This window comes from Lathyrus oleraceus, chromosome 7 (genome assembly GCF_024323335.1).
Source record: "Lathyrus oleraceus cultivar Zhongwan6 chromosome 7, CAAS_Psat_ZW6_1.0, whole genome shotgun sequence".
In the NCBI taxonomy this organism is placed as follows: domain Eukaryota; kingdom Viridiplantae; phylum Streptophyta; class Magnoliopsida; order Fabales; family Fabaceae; genus Lathyrus; species Lathyrus oleraceus.
The window spans coordinates 427,729,549-427,757,526 of record NC_066585.1 but is presented as its reverse complement, the minus strand read 5'-3'; the positions used below and the strand labels follow the sequence as shown (position 1 = coordinate 427,757,526).

The 27,978-nt window shown below is 40.6% G+C and overlaps 1 non-coding gene across 1 annotated transcript; it reads right to left on the bottom strand.

Annotated features, from left to right (window-relative positions):
• Positions 1 to 3,548: 3,548 nt before the first annotated feature.
• On the bottom strand, positions 3,549 to 3,655 carry LOC127109454 (small nucleolar RNA R71). The gene has a single exon (XR_007796737.1). It is a non-coding gene; the product is annotated as a small nucleolar RNA R71 (small nucleolar RNA).
• Between the last annotated feature and the right edge of the window lie 24,323 nt (positions 3,656 to 27,978).

The window sequence follows — 27,978 nt, the reverse complement described above, 5'->3', positions numbered from 1 at the left end:
TCACATTAATCGACCAAGGTAATGGATGTGATTTCCGAGTTGATGAAAATGGTGTGATGATGTTCAGAGATAGAATTTGTGTTTCTGATGTACCCAGACTTAAGAGGAATATTCTTGAGGAGGATCACAAAAGTGGATTGAGTATTCCTCCTGGTGCTATGAATATGTATCAAGATTTGAAGAATATGTTTTGATGGCCATGAATGAAGAAAGAGGTTATCGAATTTGTGTATGCTTGTTTGACCTGTTAGGAGTCAAAGATCGATTAGAAGCCGTTGGGTCTGATGCATCCATTGAATATTCCATAGTGGAAATAGGATAGTATTTTTATGGATTTTGTAACAGATTTACCGAAGACTTCAAAGGGATGCGATTCAATTTGGGTGATTATGGATAGATTGACCAAATCGGCTCATTTTGTACCTATGAGGATCAATTATCCTTTGCAGAAGCTAGATGAATTGTATATTGATGAGATTGTGAAGTTGCATGGTAATCCTTCAAGTATTGTGTTGGATAGAGATTCGATATTTACATCGAGGTTCTAGGAGAGTCTGTAGGCTACTTTGGGTACTAAGTTGAAGTTGAGTTCTTCTTACCTTACGTAGATAGACGGTCAAATAGAGAGGACTATCTAGTCTTTGGAGGACTTGTTAAGGGCTTGTGCGCTAGAACAATGAGGTACTTGGGATAGCTACTGTCGTTGATTGAGTTTACCTACAACAACAATTTCAATTATAGTATCAGAATGGACCATATGAGGCTTTATACGGTAAGAGGTGTGAAACTTATTTGTATTGGTATGAGTCATGAGAGAGTGTTGTGCTCGGGCCTGAGATTGTTCACTAAACAACTGAAAAGATCAAGATGATCCAAGAAAAGATGAAAGCATTGCAGAGTCGTCAGAAAAGTTACCATGATAATAGGAGGAAAGAACTTGAGTTCTAGGAGGGCTTTCGCGTCTTTTTGAAAGTTACGCCGGTAACTGGTGTTGGTCGAGCTTTGAAGTCTCGAAAGCTCACGCCGAGTTTTATTGGTTCGTACCAGATTTTACAAAGGATATGAGAGGTGGCCTGTCGGATTGCTTTGCTACCATCGCTTGCTAATTTTCATGATGTGTTTCATGTGTCTCAGTTGAGGAGATACATTTTGGATCTATCTCATGTAATCCAAGTGGATGTTGTGCAAGTGAGAGATAACCTAAATGTTGAGGTATCACCCGTGCAGATAGAGAATCAGAAGTGAAGTAGATGCATGATGAAGAGATTGCCTTAGTGAAGGTAGTTTGAGGTGGATGATAACACGAAAATGTATTGTATATTTGCCTTGATTTACATTCAAAAATCATACCGTTTTCATTTATATTCCGATTATTCTGCAAGTGTTCGAGTTATTTTTGTAGGTATTTCAATTCCCATGCTTAAATGAGCAAAGTATAGAAAAGGAAGGAAAAGAAGAAGAAACAGAAGAGAAACAACAGAAAAACAAGAAAATATGAATTTTGTGAATGTGACGACCGTCACACACCATCACGATCGTCACACTCTCCTTGATTGTGACGAACGCCACAAGTCCATCACGACCGTCACGTACGCAAAGTCAGCGTAATGGGTTTCAAACAGAAGTGGTCCACGTCGCCCCAGTTTTCGCTCCTTAAACCACCTTCCCGTGAATCCCTCCCTCAACTAAGTCCTCCTTATTTTTCTCAAGCACGAAGACCAAGGGGTACTATAAAAGAAGGGAAGTTAGAAACTTCTCGGGCTCGCTCTCTCTCATCCTATCTCTCTGCCTTTTTTCGCTCCTGCAATTTTGTTTTCACGTTATTTTTCTTCAGCAAGCATTATTTTCTTTGACTCCAATTTGTTTACTTTTCCGTTCAGAGCTTTGATTATTTTTCCCTTTCCTTTCCGTTTTTTACTAAGCCAAAAGTAGTAGTTTCCTACATTGGGGAACTACTGCAACTTAGTTAGTTTAGTTTAAGCATTTGTTTCGAAGAAGCAGAATCCTACCGACTTGTGGAGGACTGCTCAAGTACTTCAAGCTTCAGCCTATTAAATTAATCAAAGTTCCAGGTTTTTATTCAATTATTAGTATCGCTTTATTATTAAATGATCATGTTTTCTTTATTGTTAAATTGTTTCTGTTCGTTTGTATTTGCATTATTTAACATGTCTGGCTAAACTACCGGTATCGGTATGTAAACAATTTAATTAGACGGGATTTAATAATAATCGGAGTAAACTTCTTTTCTCAAATAATCTTTCTGGCTGTGGTTTTTAATTTGAATTTAATTAACTTTGTCACGAGAGTGAGAAGCTATTTAATACGGTTTTGCCACGAGAGTGGAAAATTAACTAAGGTTAGAACCGACAATCGCGAGAGCGTGAGGGTCGAACTGGATAGTAAAAACTAGGCATTGATTTTAAAAACAGCGAGAGCACTTTAAAAGCAATTAAAACTTATTTATTTTCAAAAAGTACTTTTAACTTCAAATGGGACAGCGAGAGCGTACATTCTGACTTAAAAGTATAGTCTGAGTCAACAATCACGAGAGTGTGAGATAAAGCCCTTTAAATGAGTATTTTCTACTGAAAGGTATTTGGTAATTAAAATATACACCGGTGACTTATCGAGTCCCTGACAATTAATGTGTTGCATACTGATATCCCTTCATTAATATTTTCTTTAAAACTTAATTTTCTTTAGATTTAATTTTTGTTGAACCGAACCTCTAAAAATCACCGCCTTAGCTAAACATAGTAACATCGATATCATCAGTTTGACCATCGGTCCCTGTGAGTTCGATATCTTTTAAAACTAAACGACTAGACTGTGCACTTGCAGTCAAGTATCCGATAGACTATATTTTATATACAATCACGAGCCATATCAAGTTTTTTGGCGTTGTTGCCGGGGACTGATTTAGCCAAATAATGTGATTCTTTCGTTGCGCAGTATAGACTGAGGTAAAAAAAACTAATTTCCTTTCCCTTATTTCTCGGTTGTATGCCAAGTACTCGCTCACAAGGTGAAAACTTAGTACCACCAATCGCAGAATTAGAGTGTTTCTTATATTTAAGACGCCGAATACTAGAGTACCAACGAAGGTACAATATTCCCGATATCTTCTTTTCTACCACTGAACCAGTTGAAAAACCAACCATGGCTACAGTAGGACTACATAATCGTCCTCTTAAGTTCTACGTTACCCCGTCCCAACAAGAACCTCACAACAACATTGCTGCCCCTGCTATCGATCGAAACGATTTCGAGTTGAAACCCCATTGCTATCAGTTGTCCAACAACATCAATTTGTTGGAAATCCTACAGACGACCCTAATGAACATTTGACCAAGTTTGTGCAGTACGCAGACACTGTGAAGGAGAATGGTGTATCTCAAGATGCGATAAGACTACGCCTTTTTCCTTTCTCTCTAAGAGACAGAGCTTGGGCTTGGTTGCAATCCTTGCCATCCAACTCAGTCACTACATGGGAAGAACTGAAGAACGTTTTCTTAGCCCGATATTTTCCGCCAAGCAAAAATGCTATGCTGAGAGCTCAAATCAACGGATTTCGACAAAAAGATGTAGAATCTCTCTACAACGTGTGGGAGAGATACAAAGACATGATGATGATGTGTCCACATCACGGTCTTGAAGACTGGGTGATCATTCACACATTTTACAATGGGCTCCTGTATAACACAAGACTGATGGTAGACGTTGTTGCGGGCGGTGCACTTATGGACAAGCCATATAACGAAGTCTACCAACTCATTGAAAACATGGCCCAAAACCATTGCCAATGGGGAGGTGAAAGAACCCCAGTAGAAAAGTCCCAAACAAAAGGTGGAATGTACGAAATCAGTAGCCTTGACCATGTCCATGCAAAGGTAGATGCCCTTGTTCAAAAGTTAGACAACTTGACCATACCACCCGCAACCACCGTGGCTGTTGTAACTCCAAACTGCAACTTATATGGAATTCCTGGACACACTGCACCAGAATGTCAGATATTAGCAGGAGTCGCCAATGATCAAGTAAATTATGTAAGAACAAAATTAGTTCTACAATAGAATTCCAGGATTTTGATGATAACAAAGGATGAAACCAAAAATGGCACCCTAACGAAAATTCTCTAAGTGTGCAGGACTATGAACAACAACAAAGGAATCTGATCGTTTTATCAGATACAAACGTTGATCAGATACAAAGTTCCAGAAGATCAGACACATCTGAGGAAGAAGTGTGCCCAAGAAGTTCTGGATCTGAGCAAAGCAAGATAGAAGGAAGAACCAGAAGCTCTAAACATCCACGGGTCTTAGTTCTGATGATCTGATAGACCAGTACTCTGAGAAGCTCTGCTGTAACCTCAACATTATTTCCTTCTGACGTAGAACTCCGAGATAACAAAGATTCTGATGAAGATTCTCCTAATCCAGAAAGAGTAACGGAAAGAAATTCTTTAAATGGAAAGGAAGTATTTTTAGAAAGAAATCATTCAGGGAGACAAATTGGTTATGGAAAGAAACACAGAAGTAATGACATTGAATGCTCATCAAAGGCCAATATCCTGTCATCACTCCAACGGTCCTTTTCACCACTATATAAAGGACAACCTACTTCAGTGAGAGACACACAACAACACACAGAAAAATTCTTTACATTCTCTCTCAGTTTTTCACGAGCTGCTGCTCATACGTGAAAACACTTGTTTAAATACTCTGCTGTAATATTTGCTTAATCCTAGAAGCACTCTCTATTACAAATTTCTTTTACTAAATTGCTTTTGTTCCTCAAGTGGCTCTGCGCAGTCTGTATACTTGGGAGGACTAAGAGATCATTCTCTTAGATGTTTGGTTGTATTAATCTTTCAAGATTAGTGGATTAAGTCCTTTTTGAAGGCGAAATCACCTTGGCCGGGTGGACTGGAGTAGCTTTGTGTTATAAGCGAACCAGTATAAAATTTTGTGTGTTCTTACTTTTGAAAAAGATTTTAATTTCTAAAACAATTCAAACCCCCCCCCTTCTTGTTTTTCTCACCTTCAAATTATGCACAAGGAAACCCTTATTCGAATACCTACAACCTAGATTGGAAAGACCATCCTAACTTTTCGTACAAGAACAACAATGCCTTGTATGCACCTGGCCAAACACCTGTTGTTCCACCTGGATATCAAAAGCCAGCTACTAATGCTCCTAACATTCCTAGGAAGTCCAACCTTGAACTAATGATGGAAGGTTTCATAGCTACCCAAGCTCAAACAAACAAATACTTCTTGAACCAAAACATACACACTAGTGAGCAACTTAAACAATTAGCAAGCAAAGGAGACGCTTTAGCCACCCAAAACAAAATGCTTGAAACACAAATTTCACAAGTGGGTCAACAACAAGCATCTACTGTTGCTTCTGCTGGCACATTTCCTGGACAGCCACAACCTAATCTAAAAGGACATGCAAATGTCGTTATATTGAGAAGTGGAAAAGAACTAGACGGACCCATAGATCCAAGACTTCAAAATCCTGCCATGTACCAAAAACCTGACAAAATAACAACTGAGAAGGTAAGTGAACCGAAGGAGAAGGAAGATAATACCCAAGAGGCCGAAGAGAAAGAAAAACCTTATGTGCCTCCACCACCTTATAAACCACCCATTCTGTATCCTTAAAGATTCACAAATTCTAAAATTGCAAGGCAATTTAAGAAATTTGTTGAACTTCTGAAGCAACTGAACATCACAATACCCTATACAGAAGCTATCACACAAATTCCCTCATATGCCAAGTTTCTTAAAGAGATCCTATCCAATAAGAAAAAAATCGAGGATAACGAAACAGTTACACTTACTGCTGAGTGTAGCGCAATAATCCAAAACAACATGCCTCCCAAACTGAAAGAACCAGTTAGTTTCTCCATACCCTGTGTCATTGGAAAGTTCGTCATAGACAAAGCTCTATGCGACTTAGGAGCCAACATTAGTGTAATGCCCTTATCCATATGTAAAAGGCTCAACATGGGATAACTAAGACCAACCAAGATGTCTGTTCAACTAGCTGACCGCTCAATCAAATATCCTGTTGGTATACTAGAGAATGTCCTAGTACGTGTAGGACAATTCTACATTCCAACCGACTTCATAATCATGGACATCAAAGAAGATGCCACTACACCTATTATATTAGGAAGGCCATTCTTGGCTACCGCCAGAGCCATAATAGACGTAAAGAGAGGTAAGTTGACATTCGAAGTTGGAGAGGAAAAGGTTGAATTCATCTTGACACAATTCTTACAAGCGCCAGCTATAGATGATACTTGTTATCTACTTAATGTCATAGACGAGTGCGTAAGAGAGATGAAGATGCAAGAAACCACATATTCTGATATAATGAAAATCCAAATCCCTCAAATCTTTGAAGATGATAATTGGCATGAACCATACCAAAATGACAGTCTAAGCGAATGCTTAGAACTTGCACCCATTCACATGCCATGCCCAAAGAAACCTGGCCTAGAATTAAAACACTACCCAAGAACATAAGATACGAATTCCTAGTGAACTCAAAAGACCAGTAATAGTCAACGCAGACTTAGGACAGATTGAAACTGAAAAGTTACTAGATGTCTTAAGAAAATATCCAACTGCGTTAGGCTACAACATCGTTGATCTAAAAGGAATAATTCCTCCCATCTATATGCATCGCATTATGCTAGAGGAATATTGTAAAACCTATAGAAAACACCAGAGAAGGATCAACCCAATCTTAAGTATTGTAGTCACGGATGAAGTAAAAAAGTTATTAGATGCAGGAATCATTTATCTGATCTTCGATAGTCAATGGGTTAGCCCCATTCACGTAGTACCCAAGAAAGGGGGTGTTACAGTTGTTAAGAACAAGAAGAGGGAATCTATAGCACAAAGAGTTGTGACCGGAAGTAGAATGTGCATCGACTATAGAAACTGAACAAAGCCACTCGAAAGGATCATTTTCCTCTGCCTTTCATTGATCAAATACTTGAAGGATTGGCCAAGCATTCCCACTTCTGCTATTTAGACAGTTATTCAGGATTCTTTCAAATTCCTATCCATCCTGACGACCAAGAGAAAATAACCTTCACATGCCCTTATGGTACATTTTCTTATTGATGAATGCCATTTGGACTATGCAACGCTCCCGCAACATTCCAAAGATGCATGATGTCAATCTTCACTGACTTTATAGACGACATTATGGAAGTCTTTATGGACGATTTTTCTGTTTGTGGGCAGAGCTTTGAAGGATGTCTATCAAACCTTAAAATGGTACTTGAAAGATGCGCAAAGGTGAATCTCGTATTGAATTGGGAGAAATGTCATTTCATGGTCCAACAAGGAATCGTGCTAGGACACGTAGTATCTGATAAAGGAATTGAAGTAGACAAAGCTAAGATCAAAATTATAGAAAATATTCAACCTCCGAAAACCATACGAGAAATACGAAGCTTCTTAGGACACGCCGGTTTTTACCGACGCTTTATCAAAGATTTCTAAAAAATTACCAAACCACTTATTGGTTTATTAATTAAAGACACTGACTTTATCTTTGATGAGAAATGTTTAACAACATTTGAACAATTAAAACATCTTTAATCACCGCACCTATATCATGCAACCACCTGACTGGAGATTACCATTCGAAATCATGTGTGATGCGAGTGACTATGTCGTAGGCGCAGTGCTAGGACAAAGGAAGGATAAAAAACTTCATGCGATTTACTACGCAAGTAGAACCTTAGATCCTTCCCAAATGAACTACGCCACCACTGGAAAGGAACTTTTAGCCGTTGTGTTCGCTTTAGACAAATTCCATTCTTACTTAGTAGGAGCCAAAATCATCATCTATACTGATCACGATGTTATTAGATACTTGCTAAGTAAGAAGGATGTCAAACCAAGACTCTTAAGATTGATCCTACTCTTACAAGAATTTGACTTAGAAATAAAGATAAGAAAGGTACTAAGAACGTAGTAGCAGACCACTTATCACGAATCGAAGGGAACACGCCTGAACAAGTTCCAATCAATGATGATTTCCCTTACGAACGACTTATAGCCCAAATGGAAAGCGACATGTCTGAACTAACCTTAAATGATACCGAAATAGAAGAATTCGTGGAAGAAATTCATACGAATATAACTCTGCCATGGTATGCTGACTTTGTCAACTACCTAGCTGCTGGAGCACTTCCACCGGACCTATCATACCTACAAAAGAAGAAATTCTTTCATGATCTAAAACAGTATTACTGGGATGAACCCCTGCTTTTCAAGAGAGGTACCAACGGCATTTTCCGTCGATGTGTTCCTGAGGATGAAATAGACGATATAATCTATCAATGTCATTCCACTCACTATAGTGGGCACGCAAGCACTTCAAAAACTTGTGCTAAGATCTTACAATCTGGCCTCTTTTGGCCTACTCTATGGAAATATGTCCATAACACGGTTATAAATTGCGACCGGTGCCAACGCACTAGTATGGTTTCAAGACGCGACGAAATGCCACAAACAGGCATCTTAGAAGTGGAAGTCTTTGATGTGTGGAGGATTGACTTCGTGGGACCATTCCCATCTTCTTTTGGTAATAGGTGTAGCGGTGTATTCGTCGCTATATGATTTATCGATTAAACCATAAGCAAAGCATACAATGAATTCGAGTCGCCACCGCACTTTTATTTATCCAAAGGACTGGCTAAAAAGCGAACAAAAGCCTAAGAAGTTTTACGCGTAGAAAACTAATTAAAAGATCAGAGAGTCTGGGTAAGGGATAAATTACGCAATGGGAAGGTGTTAGGCACCCATCACGTCCTAGGTACTCCTAGGGAGCCCTTTTCACACTTGTTGTATAAAATTGTTATTTGTTATGAAATATTTATTGTGCAAACATGATTGGGATGATGAGAAAAGAATATACAATTTTTATTGTTTTTGTGTTCGAACGGATGAACCCGTTGCCTACGTACCTTCCATCAAAGGTAAGGATCAAAACGCCGTAGTTCGGCTAAAAGATTTCCAAAAGTTAGTGGATTCAATTTTAAACACAAGCCCTAAGGTCTTACGTTATCCACGAGAGAAAACTCAACCTTATACAAACAACAAGTCCACCATGTGAGAACAGCTTCAACTTGCTAGTGAGGGGTTAACCCTATAATAAGCAAGGAAGACTTACAATTCAATCAACTAAGGACAAATAGGTGAGATTAACATCAACCAACTAGGATAAATCAAACCTATGGCTAATGTATGAAAACTTAACAAGAATGGACAAAGCCACAAAACATTTGAATGGGTGAAGTTAATTGATTATGATTATTCACAAAAGGAGGGTCAAAGTATGATTAAGATTGATTCAAAAGAAATATTATGAAATGGAATTTGAAAAAGTCAAGGACTTGGGGTCCAGGTTTTTAATTTAAAAGCATGAAGATGTTTGCACAATATTTATCTCAAGTTTTGAAAGCAATGTGTGAAAAGGTTTAGGACAAAATGGATGAATGGATGAAGATGGAGCATAAAACTTCTTAGAAGGTTCACCTCTTGAAATCATATAGAAGATGATTCAAGTGTGTCCTTTGGAATAGGCAATGAGCAATAACAAACAAAGCAAAAGGAAGAAAATCAACAAAAGCGGATACCGGATGCCAATCACTGGACTTATACCAATCTCCTAAAACAGAACTGGATATCAGAGGCCACTCTATGGACTTATACCAATCTCCTCAACAAAGAAATAAAAAGTGGATACCGGATGCCAATCTATCTGGACTTATACCAATCTCCAACAAAGCAAAACAAGACATTTAGATGTCAGATGCCAATCTATCTGGGCTTACTCTAACCTCCAACATATGATCATGGGAAAACAAATGCCAAATTACACGGACTTACAATTGCATCCTCACATAAATCAAACAAATGCATCAAGCAAAGAGATGATGAGTGGCCAATGAAATGGTCTTATACTCACTTCCATATCATAGGAACAATGACCAATGAATGGTCTTACAATTGTCCTCAATGGGTAATCAACAAAAGATATGTCACAAAGACAAATGAAATGATCATGCACTAATGAGCAATTAATGATGATAAATGCACAAAGCATACAAGCAAACATGTGCATATGAAGTAAGCAATCAATCAAATGAAGGCATTCAGCACACACTATAACCAAGCAATTAGGCTCATACAAAGGGTGGGCATTGAAGCCAACTGGAATAGGGTTAATGGTGCTCTTAACCTTGACATTGAGAGCCAAGGTGAAGCAGATGAAAGGATATGAGGGGTGTGCCTCATGCTCTTATCCCTGGTCAGGGAGAGCTTCAAATATCAGAAGGTGTGGGAGTTCAGAAAGATGGAACTCTCTCCACAAGTTAGACTCTATAGATCTTGGGTTTTTACTCAACGTGCATCAAACACAAGTAGTGTGAGCAATGTGAGTGACTCACAGAATAGTAGGAGATAGGTTACATATCTCTTTTGTCTACCAATTGCCTTATTCAAAGGACTTTTCCTGCTTGGGACAAAAGTAAACAAGCACAGACATTGCCTCTTAAGGAGGACTTCAGACAGTTGCCTGGCTAAGTAACAGGCCAGGTCTTCCAGACTACATGGAGTAAGGAAATTATACCTCAATGCAAATTGCTTATCAAGCAAAGCAAAGCAAAGTTCACAAGGAACTAATAGCAACTAAAGTACCTGAAATCAGTCAAGCACAATTAGTATACCAGACACAAAGTTAAAACAAAACAGCATAAGCCAACAGACAATACAGTCAAGCATATGTGCAAAGCACAAGCTCATAACAAGTGAGCTAAGCAACCTACAAAACAAACAAGTTAGTTCATGATAAACAATCAAACTCATTCAACTTTCATTAATCTCCTTGAAGCATTTGCTTCTTAACCTGAAAAACCAAACTTAAACATGAGTGACAAGACCACTAGGACAAGCCTAGGGTCAAAGGGAGATAAAAAATCCTAAACAGCAAGTGAAAGATATCCAAAATCAAGTTCAAACAATTAAGAAACAAACCCAAGTGGTTTCATGTTCATATCATTCATCATTATCATTTCACAAACAAATTAGGTCAAAACATGTCATATAGAAGCTCATAGAAGTCAACAGAAAGACTCAACTCAATACCAATCACAAACATTTCAAAAAATTCTCAAATAAATCATGCTCAAAAATCAACCATAACATGACAAGCATACCAAATTTCAGCTCATTTGGATCAAGGGAAGTAGGTCAATGAAAATCAGAAAGTCAAAGCAAGTTCAAACCAACTCAAACAAAGCATCAAAACATGCACCAACTTCAATAAATCATAAAACAGTGACAACACATGATAAATGAATGGGACTAAAACCATGACAAACACTAAGATGTCTACAATTCACATGTCAAATTTCAAGTTCATCCAATTAAGCATTAGAATTTCACAAATCAAATGAGAACATGTGTCACAAAAACTCAACAAATGACCAAACAGGGGAGAAAACTCCAATCAAATAGGAAATGCCATCAATAATTCCAGAAAAATTCACATGTAGACTAGACATCCACAAGTATGTTCATGCAAAAATTCAAACCAATTTGAGTTCAATAAGCATGGCAAATAAAATCATGAAGTTGGACATGAATGGTGTGACACAAATTGTCACACCCCTATTCAAAAAATCATATCTCAATAACCAGCAATGATAAATTCACAAACTCTACACCAAAATCACCATGAACATATCTAGTTTAAGCACAAAAAATTTCAGCCTCATTGGATAATGTATCATCATTTCACAATCAATTTGGCAAGACATACATAAAATGGACAACATGAACAAACCCTAGCACATTTTAAAATCCACATATGCAAAAAATCTGGAAAAATTATCATAAAAAACTAGAGATCAAGAGGAGCAATCCATAAAAAATCCCATCAAAATTGGATTAAAATTTAAGCACTTATGATTTTTTGAAGTCAGCCATGCCAAATGAAATAAAAATTACAAAATGAAATGATTTAATTAAATAATGAAACCGGGAATGGCAATTTGGTAATATTTGGACTCACTAAGTGAAACGCTGCGTTTCACTTAGTGAGGTGGCGTGCAGTGATTTGTTCATGGCAATGCAACAGTGTCTTCATGCAGCGAAAAAGCCAAAACACGAGCAAACCAAAATTCTGGGTTTGGTTTTAGGGTTTAGTGTACTGTTCATCTTGTTCATCCATGGTGATGAACTTTTGGTTCCAGTTTTGGAAAACAAGCATAACATTCGAAACATCTCAACATGCTCATCACAAATCCAACCATAATTTTCATTATTTCAAGTTAACAAAGAAGAACTGAACACAAACATATTTGACAATCAAACTTTGAATCCATGTATCTCTCTCAATATGCATCCATTTGCCACGATTCAAGTTTCAAAATAATCAGCATGGAGAGTTCTTTCTAAAGCATAGCATGATTTTGAGAAATAAGAGAGTCAAAAACTTACTTGATTTGGAGCACAGTGATGATACAGTGGTTGTTTGGTTGCAAAAGGCTGAAACAGATGTACAAGAAGGTTTGTATTGATGAATGGAGAATGAATTTTAGCTCAACAACCTTTGAAACAGCTCCAATCAAGATCTGCCATGGATGAAGCTTTAATGTAACAGTGGTATGAGAGGCTTTACAGCTGAGATTTGATGCTTGCTGCAGCTTCCAAAAGGATGGCATATGATGAAACAATCAAACCAAGCTCGAGCTCTTTGAAGATTTTTTCAGAAAAAGTTCAGATGAGGAAAAAGAGAGTTTTGAGAGCAAATGAGTTTTTTGATCTGTTTGTGAAAGAGTGGCTAGGGTTTCTCTACCAGAAATGTGGAATATATATTCTGTTTAGTGTTGCTTAATCTTGGTTAGTGCAAATGATAATGGAATTAGCTTAAAATGAAGTGTTTTGGTCATTTTACTAAAAACCAACCAAAAATGCATGGGGTGTATGTTAGTGCATGAAATTGGGCTTTAAACAACCTCCAAATATGATTTTTAGTCAAGTTCAATTGGTAGGAAGTGTAGCAAATGGCTATTTTGAAAGTCAACTTTTTTACCTTTCCTTTTTAATTCAAGTCAACTAAAAAATGCCATTTTGATTGGTTGATTTTTGGTGAATTGTGGTGAAGGATTTGGATAGAGCACATTAAATATGACTTGTAGCAAAAAACCTCACTCAATTTGGCCAAATGGTTTGGAAGATATGCCACTTTGAAGTTCAAAAAGTTTTGAGAATGATTTGATCATAACTTGCCAACCACACATGAGAAATGAGTGTTCTTGGACTTTTTGGAAATGGGAGAACAAGATCTTCAACTTTCATGTTGGACAAAAATTCATTTGAAGCTTGTATGATGATGTAATGTTGAGGAGAAGAACTTTCCATTTTTGGCAAATTCCAATTACAGGTCAACTTTCTATTTTTGGAAATTTCTTGTCTGACTTCAAATTCTTCACTGTGGATGTTTGACATGTTATATGAGGCTTATATGGACATGAATGAGATCTCTCAAACCAATTCCCACCATCAAATCACTGATTAAATGCACAGTTGACCACAGTTGACTTCAGTTGACTTTGCTAGGGTTTTGGTTGACTGAACCATGTTCTGATGAATTCCAAGCCCCTTCCACTTGATATCTTGATTCAAAATGATGTCACAACTCATATGAACTCTTGATGAATGATCATGGTGCCCAAATTCTTCAAGAATGGCCACCATCTATTGCTCAATGACTGTTTTGACTGATTTAACCTAGCTGGCTTCATCTGCAAGTAACATGGTTAGATGACAATATTTTTGTACCTTTGGTTAATAGACAGATGAAAATCAATGATATACAAATGCAATACATGCTTGGTGATCAAGAACCACACTCACAAGATAACCCACCCACTAGGAGGGAAGCAAAGGTGCACAAAGATCCTTGAGGCAATGATATGGTATGATATGATGCCATGAGGGATCTTAGGGACAAAATTGGGGTCTTACAGATGCCCCTATTTAAGGTCATTCTAGCCGGAGAAGTGAAGTTTAGAAATCTTCATCTCGACGCGGTAGAATGGGCTTAAATAACAGTAATGAGACAAATTTTGGTCCCTAAGAGACCTCATGATGCAAATGTATGCATGCAAAAGACACAAATTCTGTGGGGAATATGGTTCTCACAGAAGAAAAGACGATCCATCGGAGTAATACACTCACCAGGGACAAAGACTCTAACCAGACTCTCATTGGGGATAGTAAAAGAAAAAGAATGCGTGAGCAGGACACGACTTCAAGTTGGGGGAAAACAAAACTGACATAGCGTGAACAAGACACGACTCTGATTAGGGAATGACAGAAATCAGACTGGAGACCTCACTGGGGAGTGAAGGACTCACACTGGGGAAAAGAAAATTCCAAAGGAAAAACATCCATTGGAGAGACACACGCTGACTCCTGGGAAGAAGCAACAGGAAACTCCACTGGGGAAGCATCAAAGAATTGAGGTGTTACCGGTATAAGGGCAACAAACTCAGGCAGAATGAATATCTAAGACCGGTATAAGGGTGAGAGATATCAATCAACCAAACATATGAGAAAGACCTAAAAAAGGTACATAAACTCAGGAAAATCTGACTCCACAAGGGACCAAAGTCATAATAGGGAGTAGAAAGGAAGGAACACCAGGGATACCGAGGTATATAATAGGTGACCGACCGAAGCGTGAATTGGTATATATGCCAAAACACTCATCATCCGAAAGGAGGGCTTGAAAAAGCAAATCAACTTACAGGATGGACATTCGAATCCACAACGGGAAAACGAATCTTACTCAACTGGGGACACAAACCCAAAGAGTGCATGAGATATAATATCCATTACCGGCAGACCGTGGATAAGAAAACTCGCATGAGATATATTATCTATTACCGTCAGAACGTAGATAATAAACTCGCATAGTAAGAAACACCAGAGATACCGAGGTATATAATAGGTGACCGACCGAAAACGTGGATTGGTATATATGCCAACACACTCATCATCCAAAACACAAACTGGTTAAAGGATGGATATTCGATTCTACAAAGAATACGAATCTTGCTCAGCTGGGAAAACTCAACAAAGGATTCCAACTAAAGAGCGCATGAGACATATTATTCATTACCGGCAGACCGTGAATAATATACTCGAAAGGAAAAGACACCAGAGATACCGAGGTATATAATAGGTGACTAACCAAAAGAGAGACAATCGATACCAAGCATCCGGGTAAACGAAAGATAACTCAAAGGGATAAATTGCAAGCATCCGGCAATTATCCACCAACAAAGGATATTCGATTCCGCAAAAGGGAAATAACGAAACTTACTCGACCAGGGAAACACAAAAGGCTTCGACTGAAGAGTGCATGAGATATATTATTCATTACCGGCAGACCGTGAATAACATACTCGCATGGAAGATTATCCACAACCGGTTACTGGGTTAATAAAGGATAAATCAACCGAAAAGAAAGGTATCGGGATACCAAACTAGGTATATAATGATGACCAATCAAAAGGAGCAACAAACATTACCAACAAGAGGGTAAATGAAAGGCGATCTGCTAAGGATTCACTGGTGAGAATCAATGATCCGGGGATGAATTGCATAAACAGCAATTATCCACAACGACAAGCTGGGGATATATTGATGACAATCAACTATCCGGGGAACGCAATCACTGACAAACGGTGAAGGGACCCGATGGGGATAAATTGCAAGCATCCGGCAATTATCCAACTGCACCACAAGGCACAAACTCCGCCAGGGAGAAACATCAACACTTGGGATTTACAACTACCGAATACGGGGTAGAAGACCACAAATTCAACTGGGGATAGAAATCACCACAGGGAGACACCAACTCTGTTAGGGATAAAACCACTACAACAGGAATCCACTTACAATCAGGACGAACCACAAAGGTTACTCTGTTAGGGGAAAAGAGACAGGACTTACAATTACCGAATACGGGGTAATAGCCATACTCTGGTGGGGATAACCACAAATTAGGGTTTACATCTACCGAATACGGGGTAGAAAACCGAAAAACTCTGCGTGGGGATAGAACAAATCACAAATCCGCACGGGAAACCAAAAAATAAGGTTTATAACAAACCACAAACTCTGTTGGAGAGTAAGAAACAGGATTTACGACTACCGACTACTAGGTAGAAAACCAACAATTCTTGCCGAGGAATAAAAGGTATATAACCACCAATTCCGCTGAAAGGGAAAGGAAAATAGGACTTACAACTACCGGTATAAGGGTAGAGGCCCGAAAAAACTCCGCTGGGGAACAACCCATTGGGAAGCACAAGTCAATTGACAAATAGCCCATTCGGGGATAATCCGAAAAGACAGGCTGAATCAAGACACGTCCTAATGAGGATATAACTCAAATAGGAAAATCCATCCCAATATATGTGTTGGGAGGAAACGGAAGAAACCGTCATCCACGAGGATATATCTCAGTGGGGAACTGCAGAAGGAACGATAACAGACACTTTCTGCTGATGGGGTTGACTCTATATGGAGAGATTTTAACACCCGACATCTGCTAGGGAGATCTATAAAGGAGATCTGCACCACCATAGCAAGGAATAATCAACAAAAGATACATGGCGAGAAATGCAACGTGAATATCTGAATGTTTATGAATATGCATGAATATGCGTGATTTATGTTTGATGAATGCTGACAAAACAGACATATTTAACACAAACAGGTCCAGGAATCAAACGCCCGGTATTATACTTCCAGAGGAGAACCAACTGGAAAGCCAATCTGCGGAGATCTACATGCTACAAATCATAAATCTGCGGGTACTGCTGGAGAAGCAGAGGATTAGAGATATCAGGAAACACCAAATCTCTGAGTGATGGATCAGCAAACAATCCAACCAGGGTACAGAAAGTCACAACGGGAAAAACAGCCACCAAGACGAATCTGTTGGGGAACAAGAGAAAATCTCGAAGATCCACAGGGGATCTCAGCATCAACTGAGAAACAAAAGAGCTTTGCAACTCCAAACAAATCCGGGGAACAACCCACTGAAGGAGAGTAACATCATCCTAGTAGAATCCAACGGCATAAGCAACTCTACTGGGGAAAACTGCTGCTGGAGAAAACTGAGTCTTCAACAACACTATGCTTGCAACTATGCTGGGGAACAACCCCATCACAAGATCTGAAGAAAGAAGATACAACCAAACCAGGAATATGAACCAAATGTCTTACCTGTTGGAGATCATGCCACCCTTGGGAGAGCACTGAGATATTCTTGAGTATCCTTTCAACCTTGTGAATATTCACTTTGTTTAAAACAACAATTTTGAAAAATCTGTTCGTTTAAAACAATGACATTTTATCAATTAAAACATGCAAAACATTTGTTGAATTGAAACAAATAAGAGTGCAAATAATTGGATAAAAAGCTCAAATTGATTTGATGGAATGGTAGCCTGCAAATGGCAAGACTCCATAGATCTGTACAAATTTGAAATCAGTGATATATATTGGAAGAGGGCTACATTGAACATAATGATACTTTCTCTACCAATTTGAATCTCGATGTATTCGAAGCTTCAGTTTGACGACGAATCGAGAATCCTCTGACGAAATGACAGCTGTGGAACAGAAAGTCTTGTCAGGATGCAGTTACTTGCCAAATCCCTAATTTTTGCCTAGATTGCCCCAGAGTGAGGTACTCAATCTAGCGGGATGCAAATATTCTTTTTTTTTTTAGTCTCTAATTTTTGCCTGGATTACCCTTGCGGGTTCTCCACCGAGACGCTCATTTTTGCCTAAGCCGCCCTTTCGGGTTTTCAACTTAGCGAGCCATTCTGTTTTTCATTTGCATATACTTTTTTTTTAGGCAAAGTATCTCTTGACTGCATCTGAATTCACAGGACGAGTGAAATCCTCCCCATCCATTGTTGTAAGCATCAAAGCTCCGCCTGAAAAGGCTCTCTTAACAACATATGGACCCTCGTAGTTTGGAGTCCACTTTCCCCTGGAATCGGGCGCGAAAGACAAGACTTTCTTGAGCACGAGGTCACCTTCTCGGAACACACGAGGCTTGACCTTCTTATCGAATGCTTTCTTCATTCTCTGCTGATATAACTGACCATGACACATGGCAGTTAACTGCTTCTCTTCAATCAAATTCAATTGGTCATAACGACTCTGAATCCATTCAGCATCAGTCAACTTGGCTTCCATCAAGACTCTCATTGATGGGATCTCCACCTCTACTAGGAGCACAGCTTCCATGCTGTAAACAAGAGAGAAAGGGGTTGCCCTTGTTGAAGTGCGTACAGACGTACGATATCCATGCAAAGCAAATGGCAGCATCTCATGCCAATCTTTGTACGTGACAGTCATCTTCTGGATAATCTTCTTGATATTCTTATTAGCAGCTTCAACAGCCCCATTCATCTTAGGTCTGTAGGGAGAGGAATTATGGTGTGCAATCTTGAATTCAGCGCACAACTCAATCATCATCTTATTATTCAGATTAGATCCATTATCAGTAATGATCCTCTCTGGCACACCATAACGGCAAATCAGCTGGTTCTTGATAAACTTCACAACCACCTGCCTGGTTACATTCGCGTACGAAGCGGCTTCAACCCATTTGGTGAAGTAATTAATTGCTACGAGAATAAACCGGTGTCCGTTGGACGCTTTCGGCTCAATCATGCCAATCATGTCGATTCCCCACATAGAGAAAGGCCATGGTGATGAAATCACATTCAGAAGTGTCGGAGGAATATGAATCTTATCCGCATAAATTTGACACTTGTGACATTTCTTCACATACTTGCAACAGTCAGACTCCATTGTCAGCCAATAGTAGCCTGCTCTCAACATCTTCTTAGCCATGGCATGTCCATTGGAATGAGTACCAAATGAACCCTCATGGACCTCAGTCATCAATAGGTTTGCTTCGTGTCTATCCACGCATCTGAGCAAAACCATATCAAAATTTCTTTTATACAGCACTTCACCACTGAGGTAGAAACTGCCTGACAACCTTCTCAAAGTTTTCCTATCTTTCACAGATGCCCCAGGCGGGTAGACCTGGTTCTGGAGGAAATTCTTGATATCAAAATACCAAGGTTTGTCATCTTTCACTTCTTCGATTGCAAATATGTGAGCTGGTCTATCCAAGCGCATCACAGTAATATTGGGGACATCATTCCACCATCTGACCACAATCATGGAAGCAAGCGTAGCAAGAGCATCTTCCATCCGATTATCCTCTCGAGGAATGTGATAAAATTCAACTTCTATGAAGAATGTGGAAATTCTCCTTGCGTAATCTCTGTATGGGATGAGACCAGGCTGATTCGTCTCCCATTCTCCCTTGATCTGATTAACAACCAGGGCCGAATCACCATACACATCAAGATACTTGATTCTCAAATCAATGCATTCTTCAAGTCCCATAATACAGGCTTCATACTCCGCCATATTATTCGTGCATTTGAAAGTTAGCCTTGCTGTAAACGGAATGTGTGAACCTTGAGGAGTAATGATCACTGCCCCAATTCCATTTCCATATTGATTAGCAGCGCCATCAAACACCATCGTCCATCTAGAACCCGGTTCCGGACCTTCATCAAGTGTTGGCTCATCGCAATCTTTCATTTTCAAATACAGAATTTCCTCATCAGGGAAGTCATACTGAACAGACTGATGATCTTCGATCGGATGGTGCGCTAAATGGTCAGCCAAGATACTACCTCTGATAGCTTTTTGAGCTCGATACTCAATATCATACTCAGACAACAACATCTGCCAATGGGCAATCCTCCCAGTTAAAGCAGGCTTCTCGAAGATATACTTAATCGGATCCATTCTGGATATCAACCAAGTTGTATGATTTATCATGTACTGGCGCAAACGCTTAGCAGCCCAAGCTAAAGCACAGCACGTCTTCTCAAGCATAGAGTACCGAGACTCACAATCAGTAAACTTCTTACTGAGGTAGTATATAGCAAACTCCTTCTTCCCTGATTCATCTTGTTGACCGAGTACACAACCCATCGAGTCTTCAAGAACTGTCAAATACATGATCAGAGGTCTTCCTTCCACAGGCGGAGACAATATCGGAGGTTCAGATAGATATTCTTTGATACTGTCGAAAGCTTTCTGAAAATCCTCGGTCCAATCATGAGACTGATCTTTCCGGAGGAGCTTGAATATCGGCGCACATGTGGCAGTCATGTGGGATATAAACCTGGAAATGTAATTCAAGCGGCCAAGAAAACCTCGGACTTGCTTCTCAGTTTTGGGTGCAGGCATCTCTTGTATTGCTTTGACCTTTGCAGGATCAACCTCAATACCTCTTTCACTTACCACAAAACCCAACAACTTGCCGGAACAGACTCCAAATGTACACTTGTTCGGATTCAGGCGAAGTTTGAACTTCCTCAAACGCTGAAAAAGCTTCAACAAATGCTCAATATGCTCAACTTCCGTTCGGGACTTAGCAATCATATCATCAACATAGACCTCTATCTCCTTGTGCATCATATCATGAAACAAGGTAGTCATAGCTCGTTGATACGTGGCTCCGGCATTCTTCAAACCGAAGGGCATCACTCGATAACAGAATGTTCCCCAAGGTGTGATGAATGTTGTCTTCTCCATATCCTCTGGTGCCATCTTGATTTGATTATATCCGGAAAATCCGTCCATAAAGGAAAAGACTTTGAATTTAGCTGTATTGTCTACCAACATATCAGTGTGTGGTAGAGGAAAATCATCTTTCGGACTAGCTTTGTTCAAATCTCTATAATCAACGCACATACGGACTTTTCCGTCCTTCTTAGGAACAGGCACAATATTGGCCACCCATTGAGGATATGTAGAAGTCACCAGAAACCCCGCATCAATTTGCTTCTGAACTTCCTCTTTGATCTTCACTGCCATATCTGGATGAGTTCTTCTGAGCTTCTGCTTCACAGGCACGCACTCAGGCTTCAAAGGCAGGAAATGTTGCACAATATCTGTATCTAGACCCGGCATGTCTTCATAGGACCAAGCAAAGATATCTAAATATTCTCGTAGCAAACTGATCAAATCTTCCTTGACAGACCCTTCAAGAAGTGCCCCAATCTTCACCAGACGAACACAATCCTCAGACCCCAAGTTGACTGTTTCCAAGTCTTCGAGATGCGGCTGAATGACCTTCTCTTCGTGCTCAAGGAGACGGGTAATCTCATCAGGAATCCCCTCAACGTCATCTTCCTCTGCCTCAAATACAGGGAATTCAAAATTGGGAGATGGCGTTGGATCATTATGTTCAATGGGTTTTAGGATCAACCTGCATAATGATTTTGGTTAATGAAAAACTTTAGCATTTAAACAAGCAAACCATTATGCAGATGAAAAAGATTGTTTTTATTCTTGTTTTTTATGGGTTTTTTGTGATCACTGATTTCATGCAAAAAAGCAAAAAGTGAAAACAAAGGAAAAACAAATGTTTTAACGATGCATTAATTGAATGAAAACATCATTGTATATATGCTTTGCCAACAATGTCATCACTTCTCCTTTTGGCATGGGAGAAGGGTTTTAAACAAAGTGAACAATTACTCTGATCTATGGATGACTGTAGGAACATCTACAGCGACCCAATTGTGGCAGACACCACCAGGAATAACGAAGTTGTTCACGTCCTCTGCATCTTCTTCCAAGATAGCAGCAGCTTCCTCTCCAGGTTGATCATCATGGATGAATCCTCCACTCGTGAACAAACCTTGCTCATTACATGCCCCAGAACAGTAGCCAATGCCAGCCCGGGATCTATTGTCTTCAAGTTCAATCACCTTCCCTAATCCAGCAACTGCACCACATTCAATGGCCAGCTTTACATCACGGTAGGAAGTGAATGAAGGAGACTTCTTCTCGATTGGTTCATCAATAGATAAAGCTTGGAACTGAGTTCCAACTTCATCCTCAGCGTCAATGTACGAGAAAGAAGACAGATGGCTAACCAGGAGAGCCTTTTCTCCCCCTACTACAACCAATTTCTTATTTTTCACAAATTTCAACTTCTGGTGTAGGATGGATGTCACGGCGCCAGCCTCGTGAATCCATGGTCTGCCTAAGAGACAGCTATAAGATGGGTGGATATCCATTACCTGGAAGGTAACCTGGAAATCACTTGGTCCAATTTTGATAGGGAGATCAACTTCCCCAATCACGGTCTTACGCGACCCATCAAATGCTTTTACAACAACCCCACTCTGCCTCATAGGAGGACCTTGATATGACAATCTGGAGAGTGTGGTCTTTGGCAATACATTTAAAGAAGATCCAGTGTCCACCAGCACATTGGACATTGCATCAGATTTGCAATTCATGGAGATATGTAAAGCCATGTTGTGGTCTCTTCCCTCCTCAGGGAGATCAGCGTCACAAAAGCTCAAAGTGTTGCAAGCGGTAATGTTTGCAACAATGCTATCAAACTGCTCAATGGTGACGTCGTGATCAACATACGCCAGATCCAAGACTTTCTGCAGAGCCTCCCTATGGGGTTCTGAATTCAGCAGCAGAGAAAGAATGGAAATCTTGGATGGCGTTTGTAGAAGCTGGTCTACAACGTTGTACTCACTCTTTCTGATGAGCTTCAGCATTTTATCAGATTCTTCATCTACAATGCCACTCGGGCCAACTGAAGAAACGGGAGTTTTTTGTACAGAGGAGGATGGTTTGGCAACATCACGTGCCTGATTCTGGACATTCACAGCGGTCCCAACCGGACGCTCAGCGGAATCAGAAGCAACAGCCTTAGGAGGCGCAGAAAACACACGACCACTTCGGGTCAACCCACTCACATCAGCGACGTTGGTCACGGAAGTTGAAGGCAAAGGCACTTCTATCCCATCTTGCACAGCGACAGGATTGTATCTGAATGGCACAGCTTTATCAGATGAATGGGGCACAGGGCCTGCAGGTTTAATGACCAAAGAAGGGGAAACCTTCGGCTTGCTGCTATTGTAACGAACAACAACAGGCTCGGGCAGCTTGAACACTGGTGATATCACATTCACCTCAGGCTCGTCTCTATCAACATTGCGATTCTACAGAATCTCAATGGTACCCTCATCCAACATCTTCTGGAGTTCTCTTCGTACTTGGTTGCAACCCAAGCGGTTAACCGAGCAGACGCGACATTTGTCGTGGTTATGCTCTAAGCAGTTGTACTGACACAACAAACGATGTAATTCAACCAACGACTGCCTAATGTGGCTTACATATCTGACCTTGTACTTCCCAAGGCATTCCTGAACCATATTAACTGACTTCCCATGCGCAGGCAATGGGTTCTTGGTGACATTCGGGCCCGAATCTTCAAAGCTCAAGATTCCACATCTCATAAGGTCTTGAACCTTAGTCTTGAGTGGGAAGCAATTCTCTATATTATGGCCTGGAGCACCGGAATGGTAAACACAATGCTGATCTGGTTTGTACCACAATTGTGGATTTGCAGGAATGGCAGGAGGATCCCTGGGAGAAACCAATTTCCTTTCCAATAAGGAAGGATAAAGCTCTGCATATGTCATAGGAATTGGATCGAAGCTGATCTTCTTCCTATCATAATTCACGTTAGCTTGATTGGTTGTACTGCCACGAGGCTGGTAAGCCTGTTGCTGTGGACGAGGTTGTTGCTGATACTGAGGTTGTTGATATTGTTGCTGATGCTGATATTGCTGATGTTGCTGAGCATTGTCTTTGAAGACAGATGCTATATGAGCCACCTGGTGTTGATGACCGGCACGACGTGCCTGCTTCCTCTGAGCAGAGGGTCTTCTATGCTTGGGATGGGATTGCACAACATGTGCTTCCCCATCCTTCCTCTTAAACGCTCCATATCGTTTAGAGGAAGAGCTCTCATCCTTCGCCAATCGTCCTTCGCGGACACCTTCTTCGAGACGCATCCCCATGTTCACCATCTCGGTGAAATCAGAGGGAGCGCTTGCTACCATCCGCTCATAATAGAATGAGCCAAGAGTCTTCAAAAAGATCTTGGTCATTTCCTTCTCCTCAAGCGGTGGAGTGATCTGAGCTGCCAGCTCTCGCCACCTCTGGGCGTACTCCTTAAAAGTTTCCTTGTCCTTCTGCGACATGGACCTGAGTTGATCTCGGTCAGGCGCCATATCGACGTTGTATTTATATTGCTTGACGAAAGCTTCGCCAAGGTCATTGAAGGATCTGATGTTGGCACTGTCCAAGCTCATGTACCATCTGAGCGCGGCACCAGACAGACTATCTTGGAAATAATGAATCAGAAGTTGATCATTATCAGTCTGGGTAGACATCTTCCTGGCGTACATGACCAGGTGAGCGAGTGGACAGGTGTTCCCTTTATACTTTTCAAAGTCAGGCACTTTGAATTTAATCGGTATCTTCACACCGGGAACAAGGCACAACTCGGCAGCAGACTTACCGAATAAATCTTTTCCTCGAAGAGTCCTCAATTCCTTTCTCAACTCAAGGAAGTGGTCGTTCATGGCATCCATCTTTTCATGAACGTCTGAGCCCTCAGATGGCTCGGAGTGATAGATGGTGTCGTCTACCCTTGGCATGGTATGCACGACAGGAGGAGCGGGAACAGGGACCGGGCTAGATGCCGGCATATGAGCAAATGTTGGCGCAGGCAGATCAGGCATAAAACCTGGAGGCATCCCGCAAGGGAACCCGGCTGGCATAGCATTGGGCACATGAGCACTGGCTGGCACAGTCGAAGTGGAGACCTCTGAAATGACCGTCCTCTGGACAGGAGTTGCAGGCGGTTGAGCAAGTTGATTTTGAGCAGCGAGGAGTTGCTCCATCAAAGCGCCAAGTCTGGCGACCTCTTCTTTCAGTTCTCTGTTCTCTTGTTCTAGCTGCTCCATGACTCTTGCAGAATTGACTCGCGTATAATACCGGTGAGTCAGCTTGTCTTCAAAATAAATGAAGATCAAAGAGTTAGGACAAGAAGACCGGAAACAAAGGGTACCTGCTTATGCAAAAATGATGCATGAAATGCTTGTGCAGATGCTTTGTTTTTTTCAAGGAACCCTTAGGGTGTTATTTGCAATATTTTGAATAGTTGAAACATTTTAATTTCTCATGGAAAATATTTCATTCAATATATCGAGACAAAGAAGTACAGCATTTTTGATCATTACAAAGAGAAAAGGGAAATAAACATCCTATGGATCCCTAGAAGCTCGGGATGCTGGAAGTCGAGAAGTACACAGCTTCTTGATCTCTCTCTCATAGGCCGCTTCCATGTCTGCTTTCTCCTTTGCAAGTCGATCATACCTCCTCTTCCAGAATTTGGAAGACTGAGGAAGCAGAGAGGTCCAAGTGTCGTTCGGGTCGTCGATCACTCGATGCTCGAGGAACTCAATCATAGCGTCCTTCTCCTTAAGCTGCTGAAGCAATTCCTCTCTTTCACGGATCCAAGCACGTGAAAGGTCTTCTTCTCTCAACTCCTCTACACGTTGGGTAGGGAGGGTTGAAGGCCCAACCACATCCAACGGTGTAGGTCTCGGATGATCATATGGCATCAAGTACACGGCAGCTCTCTGTCTGACCCAAGAGGTGTATGGCTCCAAAGCAATGCAGTTCTTTGGACCCAACTCGTTCCTACTCTTCTTGTGAATACTGCGCCAAGCACGGACAAATCTGGCTTTCAGGCCTTGGGGATCCTTACCCTCCTGGAAGAACACACCTTCTAACAGAATGTTATGAGGTTTATCCTTTAGGGGGAACCCAAGCTGACGTCGTGCGAGAATGGGATTGTAGCTGATCCCACCACATGTGCCAAGAAGAGGCACATTAGGGAATTCACCACAATAGTCAATGATCTGGACGGTATCATACACGCGATCATACCAAGTGATATCATCATTGGTGAGAGACATGAGTCTTTGAGACCATCGTAGACATCCCTTGTTCTCCTTGAAAGCAACTGTCTGCGGGAAGTGCGAAATAAACCACTTGTACAGCAGAGGTAGACAGCAGACAATAACTCCTCCACCCTTTGCGTTCCTCAGATGCAAAGAGACATAGGCATCGCCCAACAAAGTCGGAACGGGATTAAGAACTGAGAAGATCCTAATAGCGTTCATGTCCACGAACTTGTCGAAATTGGGAAACAACACCAATCCATAGATGAGCAGCACAAACAAAGCCTCAAAGGCATCCTCACTCATGGCCTTCCCATAAAAGGTAGCTTGGGCAATGAGGAACTCGGAAGGGAAACCCTGAATTCCGCCTTTGGTAGTCAGATTAGCCCTAATCAAATCTTCATCTATGCGCAACAAGCTGGCAATGTCTCGAGCAGTCGGAATACTCTCTAGGCCACTGAACGACACTTGATCCAGAATCGGAATCCCAATAAGGTGAGAATACTCCTCCAAGGTTGGCAACAGCTGGAAGTCCGGAAATGAGAAGCAGTGATACAGCGGATCATAAAACTGGGCTAGAGTACTTATCAGCCCTTCGTCAACCTGAGTAGTCAACAGAGGCAGAAGCTTCCCATAGCGAGCTTCGAAACCCAAGGGATCTAATACATAAGATGTCAGATTCCTTAACTCTTTTACATCGGGCTGTTTAAAGCTGTACTTCTTTGTATGCCTTTTTGGTCTTTCCATGTCTGAAAATTTTGCAAATAAACCCTTTTAAGTTCCTTGAAAATTTTCTTTTCTTGATGACATGAAGTGCGGATGAATGCATGAATGCATGAATGCAACAATCACACTCAAGGATCAAGAAAGTCACACCAAACAAAGGTCATGGGAAAGCTCATTGTATCCCTAATATCAATCATCCATTTTGGTGGATTTAGGTTTTCACCTTATCGACGCCCAAGTTCCATTGATATTAACGGTACATGAATCGGCTCGAACATCCTTAATATCAACCATCCTTTTTGGGGGATTTAGGTTTTCACCTTATCGACACCCAAGTTCCATTGATATTAAGGTTGTCTGAACGACTCAACCACGAATCACGGGTTTGCTGAGAGTCACGAGCATGGAGTCTCGGTTAAGAACCACCCAAAGGGAGTGTACTAGGGTTTAAACCTGCCATACATGTTCTACCAGAGGTTCCCATAATCATCGTTCCATCTTTCGAATATTATCGGAGGAACGAATACTCGTATCCCAAAAATATTCTCAAGAGAAACTCTTATGAGTGTAGTATCGCGTAACAATCGCATCAGAACTTACATCTGAACGACCTCCGCACTACGTTCCTAAAAATAGGCCAAGATGGGTTTGGTAAACTACGGTCCTTGGCTTCTGCGGCACATGATTGAAAGAATAATGCCTAACCACAAATAACTTGTGTGACATTATTAATCCAACATGACCTCCACCAAGTGAATGGACTCGCAAGTCAACTGGCTAAGGAATACTCCACACCAGTCAACAAGACTATGCCATTCTCCTATCCTAGAGTGCACTCGAGTTCGGGTATAGAACTCATCTCACGGATCACCAAAGAAAACAACAATTGTATATCAAGCAATTCAAACATTACAATCAATACAGTTATCCCAAATGGTACAAAAATATGTCATATAACAAATAACAATATATCACACAACAAGGGTGAAAAGTAGGCAATACAACCAGGGATTCTTTCCCCAGCAGAGTCGCCACTTTTCTGTAGCGGTGTATTCGTCGCTATATGATTTATCGATTAAACCATAAGCAAAGCATACAATGAATTCGAGTCGCCACCGCACTTTTATTTATCCAAAGGACTGGCTAAAAAGCGAACAAAAGCCTAAGAAGTTTTACGCGTAGAAAACTAATTAAAAGATCAGAGAGTCTGGGTAAGGGGTAAATTACGC